Consider the following 23512-nt stretch of genomic DNA (forward strand, 5'->3'; position numbering starts at 1 on the left):
CCCCTGTGATTACATAATCCAGGATAATCTACCTATCTTAAGATCTTTAATCACATTTTTAAAGTCACCTTTGTCTTATAAAGCAGCTATTCACAGGTTCTGGAAATTAAATTATGCACATATTTGGGAGGAGTGAGGGCATTATTCTTCCTATCAAACCAAACCGAATTATGTAATTATTCATTAGACAATGTGGGACCCTGAAAATTACTGCAAAGCAAAGTTATCCGAATGTGGTGTGTGCATTATTTGCTTTAACGAAAAGAAAGAAAAAGAAAAAAATACAACTTGGCTTCAAATTTAACTTAGAATACTTTACGAATAAATTCTAGGTAACACATTATCCTTGGTGAAAACTAACATAATATATTATTTAGAGATTTCTATTTGTCTATGCTATTTGTATTTCGTGGGTCAGTTATATCAAATAATTGCACCCTTAAATGAAGAGTAAAACTTAGATATGAGCTTGTTGTGAATTTTAGTATGTCCTTTAGTGACAAATATGAGAGTTCTTTGATGAAATGGCATTAAAGTGTAAGTAAGGGATTGTATTGCCCATATAAATTATGATTGGGGCCAGTTTAATTTTTTCTGGTGTTACATATGAATGAGAAAATGGGTGATAGCATTTTTATGAGGTCACAAAGTGTCTGTTGTTGAATAATGACTATGAATAAATATTCTATCAACAGAATTTTAATCATCCTCCTGTTCTACTTTGAAGGAATCGCTTTGGTAATGGATAGGTACTTACTACTTATCATTTCCTTGCAGGACTCACTTTAAAACACAGTTGACCATTTAACAGCCAGCTTATATTTTAATTCATTTTATATTAAAAAGTAGATTATCTCGTTGCTACCTTTTTGTCATGAATCACTTGGTATGATTGACACAACTGCGTAATGAGTAAAATACAATGTGATGAACACACATCAGACAGAACAATAACTAATAAAGTAGGATTACTATATCATATGTTTTTGTATGTGAAATATTATATTATAAATATTGTAGTATATTATGAACTGTAAATCTTACTTTATCTGATGGTGTGCTGGAAGACGATGTCAAAGGGATCAGGTAAAGAAAAACAGGAAGTGAGTTCTATGGCTGTAGCACTTAGAGAGGATAGGTTTTTTCTGCAAGAGCTGCCTCAGATGCAGAGTTAGGCACTAAGGAACTTTCTTAGAAAGACCTTCGCTACCTAATACAATTCAGGCTAAACTGGCTGATAATTACATTTAAACTTGCAGAATGAGGATATAGAATATTTGCTAAAGAAGGAGGCTGAAAAAATATGAAATAATTATGGTAAAAAATAGATTTCAACTAGTTACTGAAGGAAAGAACAACATTTCACTTAGCTGGGGACCTTGTACCTGTCTTCAAATATTCTTTGCCTATTGCTTTACAGAATCAATCTTGATGAATCAACATGGAGTAATAAAAAGAACATGGGTTCTGGATTCTGATAGCACTGATGTGATTTCTGGTTCTGTTACTCATACTATGAAACCTTCTTAAACTTTCTAAGACTCTGTTCCCTGTGCTTTACCATAGGAATGATCTTACCCACATTACAGATTATTGTGAGGATTGACTTACATGTGTAAAACATGTAAGATTACCTGGCAAAGAGGGAGTAGAGGGCTGAAACAATTATAACTATTTGAATTATCTTTTCCTCCCAACTAGCTTCTTCAGTTTGATTTTTAAGCATGTTTGTGCTTTTTTTCATGCTGAAGACGTTTTCCCTAGTCTGTGATCTCCCTATGAGTTATCTTATTTCTTTTATAACTTTCATTACTAAGATCCTCATAAGATTAGTCTTCCTCCTTACCATCTTCTCCTTATCCTTTGAAATCTGTAGCTTGCTCTCATCTTGCAAAATCTGCTGGAGGTCTATTGTCATGCCTATTTATCCACTTTTTGTTCTTATACTACTCCCTTCCTCCTCAAAGTCTCTCTGTCTTTGGCTTCCCTAAGTCTATTTTCTTTTGATTCTCTACGGGTCTAACTGCACATTTTCAGTCCCCATACTAGGCTCACATTCTTCTAACCCTAAGGAACTCATTGCTTAACAATATGCACTAGATCTTTTCCGAGTTTCTCTCTGAGCATTTTTCTTGGATTAATCTTTTCCCACAGTTTTGGAAAACGTTAGTATGCGTTAGTTGTAAATGCTACCTCTGACTCAATAGGTTTCAGACCTATATATCAGGTTTGGCTGAACATGAGCCATGGGTCTTTAGACAACTTTATATATACAGTGTATTCAAAATCAAATTTTATTGGCTCTCAAAAATTGATCCTTCCCTTGGGTCCTTCTTTGTATTTAATGGCTTCATCATCCTTTGAATTACTTTAAGTAGAGATCTTCAATAATTTTAATGATTTTTTTTCCTCAATAGAGACTTCATAAGTTTTCCCAAGTAGTTAGGACCACAGGCATATGCCACCACGACTGGCTAATTTTTGTGTTTTTAGTGGTGATTGGACTTCACCTTATTGGCCAGGCTGGTCTCAAACTCCTGGCCTCAAGTGACTCACCCTTCTCGGCCTCCCAAAGTACTGGAATTACAGGCATGAGCCACCATGCCAGGCCAAATTTCATGAATTCTTGAAATTTCTCAGCTTTGAACTGGTCTCTCTGATTCCAGCTACTCTCCTCAAAACCCTTTAGAGTTTTCCAAGTAAAATTCTTCAGTGAGACATCAAGTGGCTTCTACGGTCTGATTTTATTAGTCTCATGTCAAAATTTTACCCAGGCATCCTACGTCCCAGTAACATAGAAATTGTTTCCATTCCTCAACTAATCCATTTACTCTTTTTGTTTTAACTTCCATTACCTTTCTCATATTTTTACCACAACCTGATTGTCCTTCCCTTTCTTTTTCCAGCCATTACAATACAAATTGGCCTTAGAAGTCACTCAGGAAATTGTTATGCTTTTATAAAATACTCTGTTAAGATTAGTTGCTATTTTTTAAAATAGTCAACAGGCATATTGTTGCTTTAACTCTTTTTTTGTATATGTTTTCAACTTACATGATAAGTTATTTAATTATTTGTGACTGTCTTCTACCAGACCACAAAATCAGGTAGTTTTATTCCACCCCTTTCATCAATAAACTATGCAATGCTTGAATATAAACATTCAGAAAATGTTTAATGAAGCGATATAAAATTAGAAAAGCCTTAGATCTAATTATATGATTTGGTTAGAGTAAATATAATCTTGGACAATTCAGGAAACAGTCACATGGAATTGTGAGGGAGGACAAGAACATCTGCCTAGAAAGTCAGACAACTTAAATAATAATCAATGAAGTGACAGATGTTGTAACCTAATTGCTCTCTTATTTTGGAACAAGATATAGTCATAATACTTTTTTAATATTAAAAATGTAAGTTAATGGTACTCTCTATTAAGGCTATGTAAATGTTGTTGAAATATAAACACAGAAGCTAATTAATTTCGTATGTTATAATTGCGAAGGAATCCAATAGCAGTGTTTAAATATCAATGGTTAATATATGCAAATAGTAGATACTTTTTGAAAGATATGGCTATAGATTCTTAGGATAGCTTAAAATTTTACCGTGATTTAAAACAAGAAAGATCAATGTATTAGACTAAAGTGACTTAGTTTCAAAGTATGCATTTTACGGAACACAAGGTTCACAAAATCCCCTTTAGAATGTTATAGACTTAAAAATCATTCACCTTTATTTTACTACAAATTACTATCGAATATTATTGATAAGATATTATATTTCATTTTAGCAGACAAGCCTTCAATATATAAACATCTTTTAAGTAAAATGGGTTAAAATGAGTACTTTTTAAAAATTGTATGCCTTTATATTCTCATTAACAATCATATCTTCTTTATTTTTCTTTCATTTTCAAAATAATAGAAGTTCTGCCTCCATTGTATTACAAATATCTTATTCTTTATCCTCTTAAGATATAGACCTTCCCTATTTGAGATTGACAAGAATATTGAGACTTAACTAGTACAGGAAAAAATAATAGTGTGCTAGCCTTTGATCCCTGGGTATTACCATCATTGCTTTTGCTTCTTCTAATGCTCACTGACACTCTGGAGTCTTCCCTAGGTCTTCTGGTCACCTCAAGCTTCTGGCCTATCAAGCTCACAAGTGGGCTCACAGACTGGCATGTGGCTCTTTGCTTATGTTTTCACCTATCAAGGATCTATTTACTTACTTTCTCTGCATCTCTTCAAAGGAATCCATGGTCTTAGAGTTTGGCAATGCTCCCATGTTAGGTGGCAGATTATAGTGGTGTTTTATTATGGACCTAAATGTTCCTACTTATTTCCGGTAATCATTATTTTGTTACTTTTTTTAGACTCCTTTTCTCCATCTTCCTCTGTCCCACTTACGTATTGCCAGGGCAAATAGGTATGGGTAAGTACAATCATTCGCAGCATTAGTTTCTCTGATGTATGAACTCTTTCCAAAATTCAATTTGCAAGCCTAAGATTTTGAAAAATACTTTAGGGATTTTTCTTAAAAATATCTGCTAGAAATACTTATTTTAAAAATTATTCCATCTAATGGGAGGGGATGGTAACTTGGTTTTTGTCTCTGTTATGTCTTATGAATTGTTCCATCCTCCCCAGCAGAGCAATGTGCATCCAATTTTTATTATGAGTCTCAACTCCCTCCCCATCTTCACACATTTTCAGTAGATGCCTTATCTTTCCAATGGCAGAATAAGATGGGATATTGGATTACTCTTGCCTCGGCAGTTCCCTTGTAGGTATCCTGAGGATGAGTATGCTATCAAACATCCTGGAAGTCTGTAAATAGAAAACAGTGAATTAAATACCTTTATATGTCTCCTTTTGCCCTATATTGCAAGGATATTAGCTCTTCAACATTATGTTTTCCTTATTTTTGGAAGTGAGTAGCTATTTCATCTTGTTCTATTTTTTCCCAATTTAATAACTGGAAGACTATGGCAATGGGGTAAGGAGAGTATTTAGTTCTTCTAGGGCAAGATTGGAGTCAATATTGCCCTTAAATCAGTCACTGCCCATCTCTAATCTGAATGATACACCAACTGAAATTAGGGATGCCCCTTTTGTATCCTCATAGTCATTCTTTATATCTTAAATATACTTTAATACACTTTCAGTTGCTCTCGGGCGACTGTTCAGAATGCTGATTCTCCTGAGTAGCTGGAATTACAGGCAGGAGCCACCATACCCGGCCAATTTGTGTATTTTTAATGGAGACAGGGTTTAACCATGTTGGCCAGGCTGGTCTCAAACTCCTGATCTCAGGTGGTCTGCCCACTTCGGCCTCCCAAAGTGCTGGGATTACAGTTGTGAGCCACCATGGAGGTGGAGGCAGGAGAATCATTTGAACCCAGGAGGCAGAGGTTGCAGTGAGCTGAGATTGTGCCACTGCACTCCAGCCTGGGCAACAGAGCGAGACTCCATCTCAAAAAAAAAAAATGCTGACTCTCACATCGCTGGTGATCTTCCTTTGCCAAATCCCTAGTCTAATGTGCTTAGGTATTCATACAAACCTACTAGTCATCAAATAAATATGGAAAACATCCCACATATAATATTCCTTTTATGGAGTTTTATAACATACATTAGAATCAGAAATCCTCTAAACAAACCTGTGGTAAAGAAATCTGCTTAACTTTGTTTTGCACTCTCTCTCTTTCTCAAAGTTATTTTACCCTAGCATTTTTTTGTTTTCTAAATAATAGCTCATAAAACTATGATTCTATAGAACAAATTCTAAGAAATACTGCATTCACTAGTAAATTGAGAGGCTTAATTTAGGGGAAAGAAAAATTTGGAACAGACAATGGAATAATGAAGACTATAGAAGAGTAGTGTGATCAGCTAAAAAAACCTCACACATTCAACTCTTCCATCCTTTTCATTTCTTTGCAAGTCTCACCCTGCTGCTGCCCAGCAGATGTCAAAATGAGCAGGAAAACCACATTGGTATACAGAGATTTCTTAATGGCAAGCTCTTGCCTCCCTAAGACTAGATCAGGGACAATATAATCAAAATAGAAGTTTAAAATACTTTTTGTGTTTTTTTGCTTTTCAATACAAAGCATCAGTTTATTTAAGATTCCTAGCTATTCATATGCCAACCATACACTATAAAAACTCTGAAAACCTCTATTAATTCATGGATTATTTTCATTCTTAACAGCAACTTAAAGCAAGAAAAAATTTACTTGATTGTATCTGTTCATCCCATACTACACTGTCATAGTTGCTCATAAATAAAAGCATGATGTTTTATTAATCAAACTACTTTGGGAAATAAAAAAATGCATGAAATAGAAATAAAAATTTCTGAGACAAAAGGACATGTAATTTATTATTTTAATAGAATAATTTAAATGCTTTCTAAACTTTCTTATTTCAAATTGCAAAGTTACTCTTATTGAGCTTCTGAGCAATTGATCTGTGGCCTTCAAATTTTATCCTATTATGTCATCTTAAACATGCACATTACAGGGTCATCCTTTTTGGTGATGCCTATTAGTTCCATCTCTTTGCGGAACAATCCATTATAATGAACTCATGCTATCATTTCACCTTCAACCCCCAAGGACTGTCTGCTTTATGAACTCTGCTTTGAAGCTAACACCTTCATTTCCTTCTGTTTTTTTTTTCCCTGGTCAAATTCTAAGCTTAATTTAAAGTAGCAAAGAAAGATTAAGCTATTTGCATTTTAATTTTAATTCTCATTAATATTTTCATTTTTTAAAATAGTTACTTGTTCAAAGTAACTGAAATTTTGAACAATGGCAATCTTTCAGGGGGAGAGTGGAGTGATTCTTTTCCAATTAATTTTTATTTTTCATTCCTGCCTCTTCAGAATTACGTCACATCTTTTTGTAGTCTAGGGAGCAATGCTGTAGCTAACATGTGATTTAAGGTGTTTATGCTGACTGCTTAGTGAAAGAGTAACCTTTGAGTTAAGTATTAAAATATGTACTGTTATATAACATTTAAAAGGCTCCTAAAATATATTTTGCAAGTTATTCCTCAATGCATCACCACGAACTTTGCAATCTGAGATAACGTCCTTTCTTTCCACCCATTTTAATTCAATTTAATCCATCAGACACTAAATAAATTTACCCTGACTACTATCATGTATTTCTTTAGGTGCAGGGATATCAAAAGTACTTAAATATCCTGCGGCCTCTAAGGCTTTCCAGGTTATAAAAAATAGATTGATGTGTAAATAAATAATTGCAATTTTATACAATGGGTTCTAAAACAGATACATAAATTTAATATGGGTTCACAGAATTGGAAAACCCAATACTACTTGCCCTCAGGAATCGTTATGAAGAAGAGGTCACCGTAGACATAAGACTTGAAGAAAATTCCATATTATTTACAATCTTCCGACTCACTTCAAATATTCTTCAGAATTTAGACCCAGCATAACATGTGTTAGTGGACATGGATGGCATTCAGTAGAGAGCTTATGTTTCAGAACAGCTACAGATAATGAAGGAGGACTCATTAGGAGTCTAAGAGCAAACAACTTATAAAACTAGTAATGAAAAAATGCTTTTTCCCTATAAATGTCTAAAATAAAATCTGTTTTATATTTCACATTTTAAAATGACAACTGTATATCTTTCCACATGGCTGGGGAGGCCTCAAAATCAGGGCAAAAGATAAAGGAGGAGCAAAGGCAAATCTTACATGGCTGCACGCAAGACAGCATGTGCAGGGAAATTTCTCTTTATAAAACCATCAGATCTCATGAGATTTATTCAGTATCATGAGAACAGCATGGGAAAAATCCATCTTCATGATTCAATTACCTCCCCCTGGGTCCCTCCCATGACACGTGGGCATTATGGGCAATACAATTCAAGATGAGATTTGGGTGAGGACACAGCCAAAACATATCATTCCACCCCTGGACCCTCCCAAATCTCATGTTCTCACATTTCAAAACCAATCTTTCCTTCCTAACAGTCCACCAAAGTCTTAACTCATTTAAGCATTAACCCAAAAGTCCACAGTCCAAAGTCTTATCTGAGACAAGGCAAGTCCCTTCCACCTATGAGCCTGTAAAATCAAAAGCAAGTTAGTTACTTCCTAGAAACAGTGAGGGACACAGGCATTGGGGAAATATGCCCATTCCAAATGATAGAAATTGGCCAAAATGAAGGGGCTACAGGCTTCATGCAAGTCCAAAATTCAATATCGCAGTCTTTAAACCTTAAAGTTAAAAAATGATCTCCTTTGACTTCATATCTCACATCCAGGTCATGCTGATGCAAGAGGTGGGCTTCCACAGCCTTGGGCAGCTCCACCTCTGTGGCTTTGCAGGGTACAGCCCTCCTCCTGACTGCTTTCACAGGCTGACATTGAGGGTCCAGCTTTTCCAGGCACACAATGCAAGCTGTCAGTGAATCTACTATTGTGGGATCTGGAGGATGGTGGCCCTCTTCTTATAGCTCCACTAGGCAATACTCCAGTGGGTACTCTGTGTGGGAGCTTCAACCTCACATTTCCCTGCTGCACTGCCCTAGCAGAGGTTCTCCATGAGGGCTCCACCCCTGCAGCAAATTTCTGCCTGGAATTCCAGGCATTTCCATACATCCTCTGAAATCTAAGTGGAGATTTCCAAACCTCAGTACTTTACTTTTGTGCACCTGTAAGCCTAATACCACAAGTAAGCCACAAAAGCTTGGGGTTTGAACTTTCTGAAGCAAGAGACTGAGGTGTTCATTGACCCCTTTTAGCCACACTGGGGCTGAAGCAGCTGGGGTGCAGGGCACCATGTCCTAAGGCTGCACAAATAGGAGTGCCCTGGGCCCAGCCCAAGAGACCATTTGTCCCTCCTAGGCCTCTGAGCCTGTGATGGGAAGGGCTGCTGTGAAAGTCTGACATGCCCTGGAGACATTTTCCCCTATTGTCTTGTTGATTAACATTCAGCTCCTTATTACTTATGTAAATTTCTGCCACAGGCTTGAATTTCTCCCCAAAAAGTTTTTGTTTTTTTTCTATTGCATTAGCAGGCCACAAATTTTCCAAATTTTATGCTCTGCTTCCTCTTGAACACTTTGTCATTTAGAAAATTTTTCTGCCAGATACCCCAAATCATCTCTCTCAAGTTCAAAGTTCCACAGATCTCTAGGGCAGGGGCAAAATACCAGCAGTCTCTTTGCTAAAATGTAACAAAAGTCACCTTTGCTCCAGTTCCCAACAAGTTCCTCATATCCATCTGAGATCACCTCATCCCAGACTTTATCATCCATATCACTATCAGCATTTTGGTCAAAGCCATTCAACAAATCTCTAAGAAGTTCCAACTTTCCCACATATTCCTCTCTTCTGAGCCCTCCAAGTCTCCAGGAAGTTCCAAACTTTTCCACAGTTTTATTTTTATGAACCCTCCAGATTGTTCCAACCTCTGCCTGTTACCTAGTTTCAAAGTCACTTCCACATTTCCAGGTATCTTTACAGCAGCACTCCACCCTTTCAGAACCAATTTACTGTATTAGTCTGTTCTCACACTGCTAATAAAGACACACCTGAGACTGGGTATTTATAAAGGAAAGGAGATTGAATGAACTCACAGTTACATATGGCTGGGGAGGCCTCACAATCATGGAGGAAGTGAAGGAAGAGCAAAGGCACATCTTACATGGTGGCTGACAAGAGTGTGTGCAGGGGCACTGCCCCTAAAAAAATACCAGATGTCATGAGACTTACTCACTACCACGAGAACAGCATGGGAAAATCAGCTCCCCCCATAATTACATTATCTCCCACTGGGTCTCTCCCATGACACATGGGGATTATGGGAGCTACAATTCAAGATGAAATTTGGGTGGGAACACAGCCAAACTATCATACAGTGAGGGTACAAGGGAGATTAACTATTTCTATTTGTGGAAGACGGGGTAAATGTGAGTAAATATTAATAGCAATGACAGTTTAATAATGGCTTAGAAAAGAAGTAAATGAGGAAATTCTAGCTCCATAATAAGATACACTCTATAATCATCATGCAAAAACTATATGACTTCAGGGAACTCATTGTAAACGATATCAGGTTTTCACCACCATATTTCAAGATAATGTTGCTTAAATTGTAATTACCGCTCTCCAGAGGTGTTCTAACATTCTTAGCTCTGCAGGTATGGGTGTGTGGAAAAAACCACCTTTCTTTTAATTGTCTTTTTTTCATTCCATTCTGTTATGAAATGATGAACAGTAATTTTCAAAATAAAATTTACTTAGAAACTAAGGAAGAATAAAACAAAAAAATACACATACACATGTAAGTAAATGACTCCAGTGTTACTTCATATCGTATATGTAACTACTTAACCATTCCCCTAGGTTGTCTAATCATAACTTTAAACCAAAAATTTCCAAACCAGAAGTCTTAATTTCCAAAGCCAATCTACCATTTCTTAAGTCACAAATATAGGAATCTATATATTTGATCTTTGATTCTCCCATTTCTGGAGCCCGTGTATAATTCATTAACAAGTTCACAAGCTCTTTCTCCTAAATCTCAAATTCCTTCCACTTCTCTCTACCTCCATGGCCCTACCCTTAACCAGATATCATCTGGATAACTGTATTATCCTCACAATTGGTTTCTGTGGAATAATCTTCTTATCACCATTCCCTAAAATTCATTCACACAGAAGTTAGAGAACTTATTTTTAAAATATAATATTAGATGAGTTTCCTTTAAAAAGTATTTAGAGGTTTCTTCATTGCTTGTCAAATTAAATCTAAACTGATTACCAGGACCTATAAGATTCTCTTACATTTGGTTCCTGCTGATGCCTTCAGCTAAAGTTACAGAAGTATCCACTCACTCACTATATTCCAACTACACCGTCCTTCTCCAGAATCCTGCAGTAGCTTTTACATCTTGTGATTTTGCACTAGTTTTCGTCTTCTTTGGATGCTCTTTCTCAGTTTTGCCCTTGGTTGCTTTATTCCCAGGGTCCCTATTAACTCATCCTCTTTACTCTGTTTACAAAATATAGCACATTTTGGAACCATCTTATTTATGCACTTGTTCAATTTTGTCCGTCACTATAATATAAGCTACCCAAGGAAAGGGCAGAATATTCTTGTTTACTGCCAGGTCTTCAGCATTCTTCATAATATCTGATAAGGGTATCAGTAAGGATATCCTTACCTAGTAAAGATAATATAAATATTCTTTTAGTGAAATTATGTATTAATGATGCTAAGATATTTTAGTTTGAGCTGTTTACTATTTGCCTTGTCTTACTAAATATAGTTTTATATTTTTTTCCTCTACAAATGCTTCTGTTTTCTAAGGGAGATTAACTTACTTATGTAGCTAATATAGGATGGTTTCAGGCTGAAAATGTGGATTCTACTGGTAAGAGTTTCAATTTCTTGGAGACCTTTTTTTCATTTTGTTTCCTAGAAGTAGACACCAGACTGTATCCTATGGTGTCAAACTTTGCTTCACTACTATTCTAACTTGATTTCTGAAGGCCTTGCCACTTCTGGGCCAATTCAGGAGAAGGAGCATCTACCACTTAGAGCCAGGATTCCTCTCTAAGCAGTTCAGCTAAATCCTTGTGCACAGCTTCACCTCTTTCAGTTTCAGGCCTCTTACTGAGAATTTCTAGGTATTTATTAGGTCGGTGCAAAAGCAATTGCGGTTTTGCCATTCTTTTAATGCAATTACCGCAGTTACCAACCTAATAACTTTTACCCCCAATTTCTTTAAGGTCAAAAAAAGAGTAAAACTTCTTTTTGTGTTCTGCCTTCCAGAACAAAGTCATTTACCTACGTGATGATCGATATCCTTTAACATCTGATTTTCAACCCCACCTAATTCTCACGCATTGTAAATAACTTTTCCTCAAATGAATAATTTGTTGATATCAAAATAAAATGAGAGTATACATCTCTAAACTTAACATTTTATTCAGGACTTCAAGAATTACAATTCAGGGCACACACACAGACTTGGTGGTCTTTTGTATGTCTGAAGAACAAATAAAAATTTGGAGTCAGAGAAATGTTACGTATTGTTTTAAAACAAAGCTTATTGTCACTAGAGAAGCATTTGGGTGCTGGCAAGCTCTGATTGTCTGGTGACAGTGGTAGGTAAAACTAATCTTAGAGTCATGGCAGGTCATGTTAGCAGTCACTAGGTCAAACTGGCCTTAGGGTTACAGCAGGTAGTTTCAGATGCTGGGCTTGCAGAGGATTCAATTCCTGAAGCTGTGCTTTATGTCCTGAGTGCTTTTTCCCTGGCCTCTCAACTCTGATTTAATTGAGTATGGCAAGAATGACCCAATTCGCATACTCAACTTTCACAAATTTAAAACTGAATTAAAACTAATTCTCATTGTAAGTAAAGACATGCTAAAAAGTCATCTTTCATAATATCCTGGCTGCAGAGTATGACTAACATTTAAGCAGAACACGCATTTGGAAAGAATTGGCTTGTTAGAAATGCTGTCAAGTAAAAGATTGTCAGTAGAGGTTGGCTGCAGTAGAAAGAAATTCTCAGACATGCTGACTCTTTTAAGAGTTGCCGAATCACCTGGAATGAAAATTATTTTTCCTTCTCTACCCCTCATAGGCTGCATTTGAAATGCACAGCAAAAATATTTTCTATAAAAAGAAATGATTTACTAACTAGAAATTGCTGTATTAATGTGTATTTTAGGAATCTGATTACTAACATTCATAATATTTTTCAGCTTGTATGTGCCTTAATAATGTAATAAGAAATCTTAAATGACCTACATATTATTCTAAAATGTAGGAATGATTTGAAATCAGGAAATTCAAGTGTACACAATCAGAGTCCTTTTAAAAATAATAATGGTTGTAACATCTTCACACATTGGCTTAAGACAACTCATCATAAAATGGACATATAGACATTCCTTTTTTTAATTTTTTGAAACTTTTTAATGAAGAAAAGGTTGGAGAACTGAATGAAGAGAATAAATATTTGTCTTAGTCAAGGAAAGAAGTAGATAAATTATTCTTCAAAAACTTGAAATTACTCAGATTGATATGAATTGATTCTTTTATATTTTAAACAAAAACTTTGCTGTTTTCTTTCTTATATTAACTGTTGAAATGCTTTTAAAAACTGTGGCATATAGTAATTTGTATATTTAAATATGTATATATTTAACAGTGAATATAAAAATGTAGAGAAATGCAGAAAAGTATTTCAAAGTGAAGATTTTTTTAAGTACATCATTTACCAGTCTTTTTCTAAAATTAAAAAAAGAAAGGCATTTTATCTACATCTGCAACAACAGATGTAAGTATTAATAAAGATCCTCCCAGCCTCACTTCAGCTAATGCATTTAGGCATTTCTGTGAGAAAAAGCATACATCAGCACAAGGAGAATTTGGTTTTTCACTCACTTTGTTTAAATCTCTGTCATCTGTCTTTTAGCTCTTGAATCAGTGTGTAAATATAATGAACAGATTTACATGCTCAAGTGTACTAGAGGCAATAAGCAATAAGCATATTTTAAGGTGAAAAAATACAATCAACTGACTATGAAATTAGCTCTTCACCCTCCCAGTTTTCACTTAATCTTTAAATAGAGACAGTCATTTGATGTATCTTTTTCCTGCTGAGTGAAAGCATACTGTTATGTACTGGCAAATACAGAGAATAAACACTGAGACACTGATATTTTTCTTATGTATAAATTACAATTTATTTGCAACAATTTCATGAATAACTTTATTAAATGGTTAAATTTTCTTAAACATTTACTAAATCAACACTAGTAGGCTTAGATGCATTTAGATGCAATCGCACATTTATATCAAAAAATATATGAGGTGAATATGATCAATAATTACATTTTATAAAATAAACTGAAGAAATAGAATCTTGGTGACATTAAGTAACTTAACTTCTTTAAGTTGACTCAACTACAAACTGCCAGTAACCCATCATTTTAATCATCAATTGAACATTGTTACCTATTTTTTTGAAATTGTACATAATTTTATTCCATATACTTCCCTCTTGGTGATATATTTTGTATGTTTATATTATTCAACAAGTATTTTAACAAGTATTTACTAAGTACCTGTTGTATGCCAGGCATATTCTAGATGCAGCTGATACAGCTACAAAAAAGGATGCTGATTTCACCACCTTCAGTCTTTTCCTCCAAAAAACTATTCTTCTTCTAAATACTCCCTCCTATTGATAAATTACCTCCATTAAACCCTACATATTTTTCCCATTATGGTATTATCTTCTACTACACATCCCTCTTAAATTCTGAGTTATTGTAAACAAGAAATACAAGTCCATCCATATGTCACTACTAGAGATCACCTTCCTTCAGTCTTACAAGCTCTCCTTCTAGGCCTTGACCAACCAGACAAAACATTCGCCACTGCTCATGATTCAATGCATGTTCTTTTTTTTTTTTTTTTTTTTTTTTTTTTACTTTTATTTTAAGTTCAGGGATACAAGTGCAGGTTTGTTACACAGGTAAACTTGCATCATGGGGGTTTGCTGTACTGATTATTTCATCACTCAGGTATTAAGACGAGTACCCTGTAGTTATTTTTCCTTATCCTCTCCCTGACCCTCCATCTTCTTTTTTTTTTTTGAGACGGAGTCTCGCTCTGTCGCCCAGGCTGGAGTGCAGTGGCGCAATCTCGGCTCACTGCAAGCTCCGCCTCCCGGGTTCACGCCATTCTCCTGCCTCAGCCTCTCGGAGTAGCTGGGACTACAGGCGCCCGCCACCACACGGCTAATTTTTTGTATTTTTAGTAGAGATGGGGTTTCACCGTGGTCTCTATCTCCTGACCTCGTGATCCGCCCGCCTCGGCCTCCCAAAGTGCTGGAATTACAAGCGTGAGCCACCACGCCCGGCCCCTCCCTCTTCTTAAAGGCTCCAGTGTGTGTTATTCCCCTCCATGTGTCCAGGTGTTCTCATCATTTAGCTCCCACTTATAAGTGATGACATGTGGTATTTGGTTTTTATTTCTACATTAGTTTGCTATGGATAATGGCTTCCAGGTCCATCCATGTCTCTGCAAAGGACATGATCTCATCCTTTTTTATGGCTGCATAGTATTTCATGGTGTATATGTACCACATTATTTTTTATCCAGCCTATCATTGATGGGCATTTAGGTTGATTCCTTGTCTTTGTTATTGTGAATAGTTCAGCAATGAACATATATGTGCATGTGTCTTTATAATAGAATGAGTTATACTCCTTTGGTTGTATACCCAGTAATGGGATTGCTGAATCAAATGGTATTTCTATTTTTAGGTCTTTGAGAAATTGACACACTGTCTTCCACAATGGCTAAACTGGTTTACAGTGCAACCAACAGTGTAAAATGGTTCCTTTTTCTCCAAAACCTCACCAGCATCTGATCTGTTGTCTTTTGACTTTTCAATAATAGCCATTCTGACTGGTGTGAGATGATTTTTTTTTTTTTTTTTGAAACAGAGTCTTGCTCTGTTGCCCAGGTTGGAGTGCAGTGGCATGATCTTGGCTCACGGCAACCTCTGCCTCCTGGGTTCAAGTGATTCTCCTGCCTCAGCCTCCTGAGTAGCTGGAACTACAGGCATGCACCACCATGCCCGGATAATTTTTGTATTTTTAGTGGAGATGGGCTTTCACTACGTTGGCCAGGCTGGTCTCAAACTCCTGACCTCAGGTAATCCGCCCACCTCGGCCTCTCAGATTGCTGGGATTATAGCATGAGCCACAGCACCCAGCTTCATTGTGGTTTTGATGTGCATTTCTCTAATAATCAGTGATGTTGAGCTTTTTTCATATGTTTGTTGGCCGCATATATGTCTTCTTTTGAAAAGTGTCTTTTCATGTCATTTGCCCACTTTTTAATCGGGCTATTTGTTTATTCTTTAAATTTGTTTAAGTTCCTTACAGATGCTGGATATTAGACCTTTGCCAGAGGAATAGATTACAATAAAAATTTATCTCATTCTGTAGCTTGTCTCTTTACTTTGTTGATTCTTTTGTTGTATAGAAGCTCTTTAGTTTAATTGGATCCCATTTGTCAACTTTTGCTTTTGTTGCAATTGCTTTTGGCATCTTTTTCATGGTATCTTGGCCCATGCCTATACCCTGAATGATATTGCCCAGATTGCCTACCAGAGTTTTTATAGTTTTTGGTTTTATGTTTAACTCTTCAATTCATCTTAAGTTAATTTTTGCATATACTAAAAATAAGGGGTCCAGTTTTAATCTTATACATATGGCAAGCCAGTTATTCCAGCACCATTTATTGAATAGGAAATCCTTTCCCCACTGCTTGTTTTCATCAAGTTTGTCAAAGATCAGATAGTTGTAGGTGTGTGGTCTTATTTCTGGGTTCTCTATTCTGTTCTGTTGGTCCATGTGTCTGTTTTTGTACCAGTTCCATTCTGTTTTGGTTACTATAACCCTGTAGTATAGTTTGAAGTCAGGTAGCATGATGCCTCCAGCTTTGTACTTTTTGCTTAGGATTGCCTTAGGTATTTGGGCTCTCTTTTGGCCTGTAATACCAGCTACTCGGGAGGCTGAGACAGGAGAATCGCTTGAACCTGGGGGGTGGAGGTTGCAGTGAACCAAGATTTGCACCACTGCACTCCAGTCTGGGTGACAGAGTGAGACCCCATCTCAAAAAAAGTAAATAAACAAATTTCAAAACAGAGTTTTTTTCTAGTTATGTGAAGAATGTCTATGGTCGTTTAATAGGAATAGCATTGTGATTCAATGACTATTCTAAATTCAAGTTTTCTTTCTATTCAAAGTGAATGACTAGTTAATATGTAAGGTTTTCCCCTTTGGGAAAATTTCTTCTTGCCATAGTATTTCAAAGCCACCCCATGCACTAAACCAACACATGTATGAACCAAGCAGTGAAGTCTTCCTCTTCTATTAACTGGTCATAGGGAGCCTCCCTGTGGCATAAATGTGAGCACCCTCAGAGATTAACTACAGAGGTGATTGATGTGATTGTCCTGCACCACCTGCACACATAGCTTTCTTATGCCCTCTGGTACTGCTCAGGTGATATCCAGGGTATACTACTGCTATCTTACAATGGATTGTTCAACTGTTGCTGGTCTGCATGACCTGTGACTTGGTGGAGCTGACATTAACCAGCTCATTATGGGCAGCTCTGGCCACATGGTCATTTATTATACCATGGTTAGACTCTCTGTATTTACCAAGGTCCAGGAGAATGCCAGTAGTTTTCTGAAAGTTTAGTAATTCTCTGATACACATAACACAGTTCCATTCCAGAACTCTAGTGGGATTCATTGGAATTCCTTTATTGATGCTCTAATACCATAGGGTCATATTGCATCATATTGCTCAAAGTAGCTGGGTATTTTGTACCATAACCTGCTCATGCTATACAACCTCTAGACTCCATTTAAAGCTGGTATTCATCCTGTCTATTGATCCGAACACTATTCCTAGTGTGGAGTATGCTGCCTTCAGAACCCAGATAGGCCTACTAGGCATTGTGCAGCTTTCTTATGCTCTCTGATATAAGGCATGCACATGCCTTGAAGGGCATGTTTCCACAAAGGCCACTAATGTACTAGCATTTCTTTCTCATCTGGGATTATTAGCTTAATGCAATTGATATAGTGACACAGGACAATATTCTGCAAAACATCCAGTAGTTCTAGGTCTCTTTAGATTATAACAAAGGAAAGAAGAGTTATCATGGCCCTGAGTGAAGGCTATAAATGTATACCATTGACCTTTTCACGTGAATGCAAACTGCTTTTAATCTAAGTCAAAGCAAACTGTTTTTGGACAAAGGTGATACAAACATATTTACCAGGTCAATGGCTCATATCCTGTATATTAGCCTATGTTAATCTGTTCTACAGATTATCTATCATCTGGCAGAACAGCTACAGCTGAGTTGAGTTTATTTCTTGCTTGAGATTAAAGGAGTCTGCTGTCATCCTTGAATTTAGCTGGTCTTTGCACAGGCCAGGCTGGTGAATTAACGTGATAAAATGAGGACACTTCACTTGTATTCTTTAGTTTAGACTCTTTAGAAACAGCACTTATTTCTGCCACCCATTTTAGGATGAGATATTTTTATATTTACTATCTTATATAATAGAAGAACAGTTTAAAAACTTTCAGTTGTCCTTTCACGCTAAGACAGCTCTCACCCCACATAGGCCAAATAGCAAATGTAGGAATTGTGGAAGTATCAAGTATGTTAGTTCCAACTATACATCTAGCAACCAGGGAAATGACCATTGGATTGTGGCCTTAGAAGCTCTGGAGCCACTGTGAGGACCTAGGCCAGACTCTACTCATCACCTCACTCACATTTGTCTCCACTCTGACCGAGAAGTCACAATGACAGATTGAATGCTGGCTATCAATATTAACGCAAGCCCTTGTCTAATGGTTTTGAAAAGATTTTATGTTGTCCGTTTTCCCAGTGGATAACCAGGCAAGTAAAATGACCACTGGTCTCTTCCAGGAAGGACTGAGGAACCATCACTGTGCACAATGGCTGTGGTATTGTCAGTCTTTCCTCCTGGGGTTCTGCCTGACCCTTCAGTTAATGTGTTCTGGATCCCAAAACTGTCCGAGTTCTGGAGTCTGTATGATGAAATTGTGGCTATCTTTTGAAATGTCTGCCTTTTTCATTCATAAGTTCTTCTTTCTTTCTTGATTGTAGTGTGAATAGTCATAATCTCACTGGCTGCTCATCTATCTTGCCATTAGGAAAATTGTCTTTTATTAAAAAAATTATAACTCTATGCAACTTAGGCTCCTATGGCTGCCAATATGATGTTGCTTCCAATAACAATAATTGAGTCAGCCTGACTTCTGATGTTTGAATGCCACCAGATATCTTATTTATTTATTTATTTATTTATTTATTTATTTTTGTGGTCAAGTGATGGCACTTAATCTTTGCTCTCAGAGAGCCAAGTTATTTCCTGATGTTAAAAAAAAATCAACTTTTTTTTTAACATTAGGAAAATCCTAAAAAAAGCAATCAGTGAACTTGTTAGTAAGGATGCTACTTTCTCATTAACATATAGGTAGACCTTGTCTGTGCTTCACAAACACTGCATTTTTTATAAATTGAAGGTGTATGACAATCTTGCATCAAGCACATCTATCAGCACCATTTTTTTCAACAGCCTAGGCTCACTTGTGTCTCTGTGTCACATTTTTGTAATTTTGCAATATATCAAAGTTTGTATTATTATTACCTGTTAAGATGATCTGTGGTCAGTGATATTTGATGCTATTATTGTAATTGTTTTGGTATGTCATGAACCGCACCTATGTAAGATAGAAAACTTAGTCAATAAATATTGAATGTGTTCTGACTGCTCCATAGACGAGCCATAGCCCAGTCTCTTTCCTTTCCTTGGGCCTCCCTACTCTCTAAGACACAATAATATTGAAATTAGGCCAATTAGCGATTCCACAATAACCTCTAAGCGTTCAAGTGAAAGAAAGAGTTGCATTTCTCTCCCAATAAATCAAAGACCACAAATGATTAAGCTTAGTGAGGAAGGTATGTTGAAAACTGAGATAGGCCATAGGCCTCTTTTGCCAGCTAGCTAAGTTGTGAATACAAAGGAAACATTCTTGAAGGAAATTAAATATGCTACTCCAGTGAACACATTAATGATAAGAAAGAAAAACAACCTTATTACTGATATGGAAAGAAAATGTAGTGGTATGAATGGAAGATCAAATCAGCTACAACATTCACTTAAGCCAAAACTTAATCCAGAGCAAGGCTTTAACTCTCTTAAATTCTGTGAAGGCAGAGAAATGTAAGGAAGCTGCCAAAAGAAACCTTTGAAGCAAACAGAGGTTGGCTCATAAGGTAGAAAGGAAGAAGCAATCTCCATCACATAAAATTCAAGGTTAAGCAGCAAGTCCTGATATGGAAGCTGCAGCAAGTTATCCAGAAGATCTAGCTAAGATAATTAATAAAGGTGGCTACAAAAGGCAACAGGTTTTTAATGTAAATGAATTAGTCTTTTATTGGAAGAAGATGATATCTTGGGCTTTCATAGCTAAGAAGTCAATACCTATCTTCAAAGCATCAAAGAGCGGGGCTAACTCTTGCTTCAGGGTAATGCAGCTGGTGACCTGAAGTTAAAACCAATGTTCATTTACCTTTCTGAAAAGTCTAGGGCGCTTGAGAATTCTGATAAATCTACTCTGCCTCTGCTCTATAAATGGAACAACAAAGCCTGGATGATGTTTAATTTATTTACAGCTTAGTTTACTGAATATTTTAAGCCTACTGTTGAGTCCTATTGCTCCTTTAGATTAGATTCTTTTTAAAAGTGTACTTATTTATTGACAATGTGACTTGTCACCCAAGAGCTGTAATGGAGATGCACAAGGAGATTAATGTTGTTTCATGCCTGCCAACACAATGTCCATTGTGCAGCACTTGAATTGAGGAGTAATTTCAACTTTTAAATCTTATTATTTAAGAAATGATCCCTTCAATGAATATGGACTAAGGAAACTGAAAACCTTCTGGAAGGATTCACCTTTGTAGGTGCCATTAATCACTTCGGTGATTTATTCGTAGGAGGAGATCAAAATATCCACATTAACATGAGTTTGGAAGAAGCCGATTCCAATCCTCATGGATCGCTTTGAGTAGTTCAAGTGGAGGAAATATCTGCAGATGTGGTGAAAATAGCAAGAGAATTAGGACTAAAAGCAGAGCCTGAATATATGACTAAATTTTTTTCTATTTCATGAGAAAAGTTGAACCCATGAGAATTTACTTCTCATAGATGAGCAAAGAATGTGGTTTATTGAGATGGAATATACTCCTGGTAAAAATGCTGTGAACGTTATTGAAACAACAACAAAGAATTAAAAACATTATTACATCAAATTAGTTGATAAAGCAGATTTGAGAGGATTGACTTTACTTTTGAAAAATTCTACTATGGGTAAAATGCTGTCAAATAGTATTATATGTTACAGAGAAAACTTTCAAGAACGAAAGAGTAAATCAATTTTGCAAACATCATTATTTTATTTTAAGAAATTGCCACAACCACTTCAACTTTCAGCACCATCACCCTGATCAGTCAGCATCAAAAATATTGTTGTTAGCATCTTTTAGGAATGAAATTTACTTAAGATACATACATAATTTACACATGTCATTGCACACTTAGACTACAGTGTAGTGTAAACCTAACCTTTTTTTTCTTTTTTTTTTTTAATTTTAGGGTCAGAGAATACATGTGCAAGTTCGTTACATGAATATACTGGTATAGCGGTGAAGTTCATGCTTCCAGTATACCCATCACCCAGATAGTTATCATTGTACCCAAAAGATAGTTTTTCAACATTCTCTTTCCCCTAACCTCCCAACTATAGGAGTCCAAGTATCTGCTGTTTCTATCTTTGTGTCCATGTGTATCTACTCAACATAACTTTCATATGCACATAAAAATCAAAATGCTCTTTGTGACTGGCCTTATTTTGATATTCACTTTATTGCAATAGTCTCAAACCAAACTCCTGATATCTTACACAGAATATCATTGCAAGCAAATTGTGGCCTTTTAATTCCTTCTGCCACATCTACCGCAGCAACCTTGGCATCTCAGTAAGTGTATTAGTTTCCTACTGCTACTTTAACAAGTTACCCATATTTTGGAGTCTTAAAACAACGCAAATTTATCTTACAGTTCTAGAGGTCAGAAGTCTGAAAAGGGTCTCACTGGGCTACAATCAGGGTGTTGGCAAGATTGCGTTCTTCTGCAAGCTCTAGTAAAATACGTTTTCTTGCATTTTCCAACTTCAAGAGCAAGCTTGCATTTCTTGGCTCATAACTCAGCAGCATCATTGCCCAAATTCCCATGTTGCCCTCTGTCTGGTTCTTTCTTCTTTCACTTTTTTTTTTTTTAGATGTTTTAGGACTTTAATGTTCTTTACATATTCAACATAAAATACTGACAATAGATAAACAATAGGGGAACAACTTTTCAGCAAAGTTTCACTCTCGTCGTCAAACGTTACAAAGAAAGCAGTCAAGAGAACAAAGGATAAGGCAATTTAACAGAAATGTTTAATTTAATGTCATAATTGAAAAACAACCAACCAATCAACTTTCTCTTCTACCTATGGAAAGAATGGTAAAAATGAATCAAGAACTTCTAGATCTTTTTCATAAAACAGCTTAAAAAGAGGAAGGGGAAGACCGGGGAGGGGGTGCAACTGTTGCTAATGGAATAACGCACAAGGTCAAGGATTTAATAAATTCTAAAAGTGTCTACATGTATCAGTGTTAACCGTATTATTAGAAACATAAATGTATAGAAATATAAAGTATATGGTACTAAAAACCAACCTTGCTACTATAAACATACATAAAGTATGTCACTTCTCTTGTAATAACAGTATAAAGATCGATCTACAGTTTGCCCTTTGCCTGGTACTCTTAAACCACTCCTCCAATGGGCAATGTTGACCTTGAATCAACAGCCACTGAACCCAGGAGACCCCAAAGATGTCTAGATTCAGCACCTAGAGGTCCCCCGTACCCTCCATGCTGTGTGTTCCCATGACTCCAGAAACAATTAATTGCAAATTACATTATTAAGTCCACAGGGAAGTTTGAAATCTAACTAGATAAAGTAGCAGCAAAGGCATTTTGCTGGTGCCCAGAAGAATGTTGACTCTGCTGGGGTCACCGTGGAGATTGTCCATGATGACCTGGCTGGGATTTGCTCTCCTAGAGTGCCCCTCGGTCCTGGAATACAAGGTGCAGGCTGGAAACAGCTCCTTGTACAACATGCCTCCGTGTTTCAGCATCTACGTCATGGGCTTGGTCCTGGAGTGGATTAAAAACAATGGAGGTGTTGCGGCCATGGAGAAGCTTAGCTCCATCAAATCTCAAATGATTTATGAGATTATTGATAATTCTCAAGGATTCTACGTATGTCCAGTGGAGCCCCAAAATAGAAGCAAAATGAATATTCCATTCCGCACTGGCAATGCCAAAGGAGATGATGATTTAGAAAAAAGACTTCTTGATAAAGCTCTTGAATTCAATATGTTGTCCTTGAAAGGGCATAGGTCTGTGGGAGGCATCTGGGCCTCTCTGTATAATGCTGTCATGATTGAAGATGTTCAGAAGCTAGCCGCCTTCATGAAAAATTTTTTGGAGATGCATCAGCTATGAGCACATCCTAACCAGCATATACTCTGTTCTTGAACAACATACAAAGTTTAAAGTAACTTGGGGATGGCTAGAAAAAGTTAACAAACACAGTATTTTTCTCAAATGAACATGTTTATTGTAGATTCTTCTTTTTTGAAGGAACAACAGCAAAACATCTACAGCTCTGTAAAGCTGGTGGGACCTAATATTCACCTTAATTCTGACTTGAACTGGAGGCATTTTAAGAAATCTTCCTGTTGCTTTTC

At 36.4% G+C, this 23512-nt stretch overlaps 1 pseudogene; it reads left to right on the forward strand.

Moving 5' to 3' along the window:
• Nucleotides 1-1070: 1070 nt before the first annotated feature.
• Nucleotides 1071-23267, forward strand: LOC100607402 (annotated as a pseudogene).
• The last annotated feature ends 245 nt before the right edge of the window (nt 23268-23512 follow it).

This window comes from Nomascus leucogenys, chromosome 11, assembly GCF_006542625.1.
Source record: "Nomascus leucogenys isolate Asia chromosome 11, Asia_NLE_v1, whole genome shotgun sequence".
NCBI lineage: Eukaryota > Metazoa > Chordata > Mammalia > Primates > Hylobatidae > Nomascus > Nomascus leucogenys.